This window comes from Sceloporus undulatus, chromosome 2, assembly GCF_019175285.1.
Source record: "Sceloporus undulatus isolate JIND9_A2432 ecotype Alabama chromosome 2, SceUnd_v1.1, whole genome shotgun sequence".
Lineage (NCBI taxonomy): Eukaryota > Metazoa > Chordata > Lepidosauria > Squamata > Phrynosomatidae > Sceloporus > Sceloporus undulatus.
The window spans coordinates 215,983,387-215,989,386 of record NC_056523.1 but is presented as its reverse complement, the minus strand read 5'-3'; positions in this window follow the sequence as shown (position 1 = coordinate 215,989,386).

Here is a 6,000-nt window from a genome sequence, read left to right as displayed (position 1 = left end):
GGCCTGTTACAGACAGCCAAAATAAAGCTGCTTCGAGTCACAGTGGAGGTATGGTGTTTCAATGATGCATGCGTCCTAATTGTCCAGAAGTCGCACCAAAGCCACGCTCAAGACTGGATCATGGCTTTGGTGTGGCTTCTGGACTATTAGGATGGTGCATCATTGAAACACCATACCTCCACTGTGACTCGAAGCAGCTTTATTTTGGCTGTCTGTAACAGGCCTTGGTAATGCTATTATACTCCAGGGAGGAAGAAGTGGAGGAGGAAAGAGAAAGAGGGAGGAAATCAGCAGGGCAGGGATATATTTTTCTTTGATTCTCTCTCTCAAATGAAGTAAATACCTCAGTTTATGTTCTGCTTTGATCACATTCAGCATGATCAGCATGCATGGCAGCTGTTAGTTTATACCTACATGTAAAGTGGGGCAGCATAGGAAAAGAGGATGCGACTTTTTGAAAAGTTGTGCTTCTTATCTTAGCCTTGGCCCAGAGTCAAGGAGAGTGTAAAAGAACAAGGAAGGAAGGCGAGAGAAATTTTCTCCTCCCTTTTTCATACCCAAGACTCTTCAGATGTGACAATCTTGTGATCCGTGACTTGAAGAATGAAAAGATTTGCTGCCGAACAGCCAAACCAGTAAGGCAGAAAACTGTGTGTGACCTTTTGACTTCCTCTGGAGTCTGATATAGATCTATTTGCTTTGGGGAAAGATGGGGAAAGTGAGTGTTTTTTTCCTTAATGGGGTCATAAAGGGTGTCACATGCCTTCATTGACTTGGACAGAACTTGGAACACTCGTTTTTCTTGTTTGCAGTTATACTCCTTTTGTTCCTTCTTTCTCACCTAACATTGCTTGCTAGATTTCTCCCTTGGACTCTCTGTGTCCACCCACTTTAACTCACTGAAGCCCAGAAGCCATTTGCAATAAATGAACCATGCAAATTTCAGAATGTGTTCAGAGGAGAAAGGCTGCCGAGGAGACCGCTTGAAGTATGGTATGTTCAGATGAGTCTTATCAGAGTTCCCAATCACATCAAGCTCTTCAAATATGCTCAGCTTCCAGTTACGTCTTTGCAGGTCTTTCCCACCCAAAGGGAAGGTTGGGAGTGTATGAGGAGGGTCTGGAATGCTGTCTCCCATTGTGCACTTTGTTGTGTGCCTTCAAGTCCTTTCCTACTCATGGCAACTCTGTGGGGAACCTATCATGGGGTTTTCTTGGCAAGATTTGTTGAGAGAGGGGTTGCCTTTGCCTTCTACTGAGGTTGAGGAAGTGTGACTTTTCCCATGGTCACCCAGTGGGTTTCCATAGCTGAGTGGGAATTTGAACCCTGGTTTCCAGAGTCACAGTGGAAGTATAATTTTATTCAATCCAGTGTCCCAGGGTGGAGAACCTCTTTCATGGGTGGTCTCAGGGAAGGGAGACACATTGCAGTGATGGGTGCAACCAAGAGCAGAAGGAAGGGGTTAAACATATGATCATATTTTAGGTTAAAGAAAAGCCAGTACAAAAGAGATAAAATGGTGCCATGCTGTTTTTCATGAGGAAGTGAAAACTGCTCTCTCAGGACCCGAGACGGCTGAATTGGAAACCCACAAGCATCAGGTTTGAGCCCCACCCCCAAAATCCCAAAGTCCGTAAAAGACAAGTGAATACAACTCTAGCACTAATGGACATCAGTGGACATTGGATGAGAAGGGTAGCAGTGGCTGGAAGGGGAGGTGGAAGCTATGCCCAGCAGACTGTACATTTTTACTTTAGCATGTTAATAAATTACACGGGAGAAGGCTATAATGAGATATTCTTTGGCCATTTTCCATTTACATCCCTCACCTCTGTAATGTGACTCTTGAGACCATTTCAGAATTGGGATTTATGGCCCAAGTTGAAAGGATTGCCCATCCATGATATACTGGATTGCACTGGTGGCAGCTGGTGGATCCCATGTTAGTGGGTGATAAACCCACTCCAGGTTTTGAATAGATTTGAAGGAGCTATCCAAGGTGCTGGATCTAGTTAAGGAACAGATTTCCGCACACTGGAGAGTTCCTTCGAACTCATTGAAAACCCATAGCAGATACACTTGCCACCACTGGATCATACTGTTTGAGATTTGTGTTGGTTCGGTCTCCCCCCCTCAACAAAAGATATACTTCAGTACTTTTACTTGTGAAAGCTTTGTTTGGGAACTAAAAGAAACTTCATGATGGCATGGAAGCATTTCTCTGAGTTCTAATATAACTCTGCTCAGAAACAGATTAACTGAACAATGGAAAACTTTGTGAGCCCAGCAGACGTTTGCCTACAGGAGGCTGCCTGCAGTATATCTTCATGATATATGGATCTGCTAGTCTTCCTAGTCAACATCCCCCTTTAGAATTGGTAGGATTTTCCTCATTCTAGCCTAGAACATTCCTTCTTGTGGGTTGTTAAAGTAAAGACCAGTGCCCTTAAACAATCTGCTATTCCCAATCAGAATACCATAGATCTCCCGATTCAATTGCTGAATAGCATGGTTTGAGTTTTGGACTATTATTCTGGAAACCAGGGTCAAAATCCCTACTCACGAGGTAACCTTGGTCAAGTCACACTCTCTCAGCCTCAGAGGTAGGCAAAGGCTACCCTCCTCCCAAACAAATATTGCCAAGCAAAACCTCATGGTAAGTGTGCCTTAGGGTGGTGTAAATCAGAAGCGACCTGAAGGCACACAACAACAAAGTGGACACTTAGGCAAATCCCATTGATTCAGTGGTTCTACTCTAGTTGGGACCAGTGATTGGATTTAGGCCACAGTTTTTCAGCCCATCAGCTATTTTTTTCTCCTTGCTGTGACCAAAACAACTTCACCACCAAAAAAATCCCACACCCTGAAATAATAATAATAAAAAGAAGCAGCCATTTTCCTATGTGGGCTGAAGCAAAGCTTGCATCATTATAACCTGCAGACATTTGAGGCAAGTGAAAATCCAAATTCATTCATACATAATGGACTGGATTAGGAAATGCTCTTTCATCTCAGGTTCCTTGAGGCTCATTTGCACAAGCTGATCAGGCCTGTGTGTAACACACTGCACTGCCACTTATGAGAGCACATTCTGCTAATCCAGTACATAACTGACAAGACAACTGATGAAAACTGCTCAGCTAATTGGGAAAACATCTGAGCAACACTGGAACCTCTGGTATACTTGGAAATATCTGACGCAATGGAGTTTAAGGTGGTTCATAAATGTAAGGACAGTTTTTACAATAAAGTTTTACAATTTTTTTAATTGATTTTTTGCTCCCTCCAATGAATTACTTCCTCTTGGCTGGAATTCAAAGCACACAGCAAGCAGGAACAAACTGCACGTTTGCCCACATAAAAGGCTTGTGGAGTGGTTGGGTACAGAAATAATTTCACTGTAAGGGACACATTCATTTTTAGGACATCAAGCTTTAATTGGTAGATCAGCCAACCATGGATTTAAGCCTCGAGCCAGCATTTGCCTTGTATGGCTTTCATATGTAATGGCTAGTGTGTCAAGATGGAGAGATGTATTCCCATCTAATTCAAAATAATAATAATAATAATAATAATAATAGTTTATTTTTATCCCACTTTTCCAACTTTGATCAAAGCGGCGTACAGATTTAGATAAAAAATACATCAAGATAAAACAATTAAAACAGCATTTAAAAACAATCACAATAACAACAATAGGGTCAGCTGAGTGGGGGAAATCCATAACATTGCAAGAGGGGGTAAAACATAAAATGACATCTCATGGGGGGGAAGGCTTGGGAGAAGAAAAAGGTCTTAAGGTTCTTCTTAAAGAGATCTAAAGATGTGGTGGAGCGTAGCTCGTCTGGGAGATTATTCTAGGGGCCGAGATAGAAAAGGCCTGTTGCGAGGTCCTCGCATAACGTGCCGTTGGGACCTCCAGCAAGTTCTTCCCTGCTGACCTGAGTGTGCAGGGCAGATTATATGGGGATAGGCGGTCCTCCAAGTACCCTGGGCCCAAGCCATTTAGGGCTTTATAGGTCATTACTAGCACCTTGTATTGCGCCCGGAAGCAAATTGGCAGCCAATGGAGATCTTTCAAGATAGGTGTTATGTGGTCTGACCTGGAACACCCAGCGACCAGTCTCGCTGCCATATTTTGCACTAACTGTAGCTTCTGGGTTTGGTACAAGGGTTGCCCCATGTAGAGCGCATTGCAGAAATCCAACTGAGAGGTTACCAGAGCATGTACTACAGTTTCAAGGTCCCTCCGGTCCAAGTAGGGGCGCAGCTGGCATATTAGCCGAAGCTGATAACAAGCGCTCCTGACCGCCGCATCCACCTGAGATGACAGCTGGAGCGACGAGTCCAGGAGCATTCCCAAGCACCCAATGTGCACCCAACTGGTGTAACAGGGTCTGGATGAACATCACAAGGGAGATGTGAGGGAGCATCAAGACATGTGATGAACCTCATTTGGCATACCTGTCCTCTTTGCTGAAAGGAATGTTGGTTGGTTATTTACTATAGGTAAATTTTAATCAGTGAGATTGAGAGAGAAGGGCATATTTTCCCCAACCTATTCTGTGTGTGGATGTATGTGAATGTCTTAAAACTTTTTAGGATTTTAAAAAACTATTTAGGATTTTAAAAAAGAAAAGAAATGGGGTGTAAACAAGAAAGCAAGACTATGGTCTTTCCTATTTACAGGATGGTGGTTTCCCCTCAAAGCTGTAATAATATTGCACTGTAGTAATCCCAACGTTTTGCTAATATAATAATAAACACCTATGTAATGCTTGTTGAGTTTTGTGAGATGATTCATACACACTATCAATTGGACTACGTCTCTGGGGACTAGGGTTCAATTCCCAGTTCAGCCATAAAACACACTGGATGACCTTGGGCAGGTCACATTCTCTCAGCTTCAGAGGAAGGCAAAAGCAAACCTCTTCTGAACAAATCATGCCAAGAAAACCCCATGCTAGGGTTGCCATAAGTCAAAAATGACTTGAAGGCACACAATAACAACAAATCATAACTGGCCCAACAGCCCTATAAGGCAAGGTAGTATTATACAGTCAGCCCTTGACATCCACAGATTTTGTATCCACAGATTCAAGCATCCACAGCTTGAAAATATTTTAAAAATATGTACATTCCAAAAACCAAACTTGATTTTGCCATTTTATATAATATAGATCCGTCTTATTACCTCCTTGGAGCCGTTCAAGAAGGCACTTAAGACGGATCTCTTCCGGCAAGCTTATCCACCTGACCTTTTGTAATACCACCATTACACCACTGGACAAATTATTGCATTACCACTCCACAAGGACTCAGTGATATATTAATTGCACTATTTTATTGATGTATTTTAAATGTATTTTGTATTGATGTATGTGTTTTGACTGATTGTGACCCCGCCTTGATCCACATGGGAGGGGCGGGAAAATACAAATAAACTTTATTATTATTATTATTATTATTAGGGACACCATTTTACTATGCCGTTGTATTTAATGGGACTTGCACATCCACAGATTTTGGTATCCATGGGGGATCCTGGAAAAAAACCCCAGTGGATACAAAAGGCCCACTGTATTCCCCATACTATCAGAGAAAAAACTGGGGTGGGGGGGAGAACGCTAGTAGTTTTCTTAAGGCCAGCCAGGCCAGAATCCAGTAGATGACCTGTAAATGGAACCAGACGGGGTGACAATCCTTCTGTTAGGCTGCTATAGTCAGGGGTTGGGGTGAGGGAAATATGTGTAGCAGGTTTGTAGACAGTGTGTGAAGGACAGGAGGGAGGAATATTATGATGTGCTAGCATAGTAAAGGTTCCAAGTCAAGAGAGCTATAGGGAGAGGTGGGTAAGAAATAACCATAACCATAACCATAATAGTCTCCTAGAGCCAAAATCTGAGTCCTAAGAACAGTCCCTGGGATTCTCATGGGAGTGACTCCTTGTGATGGCATTAAGCATAGTACATTAGACATGATACATTAAGCATCTGCCAC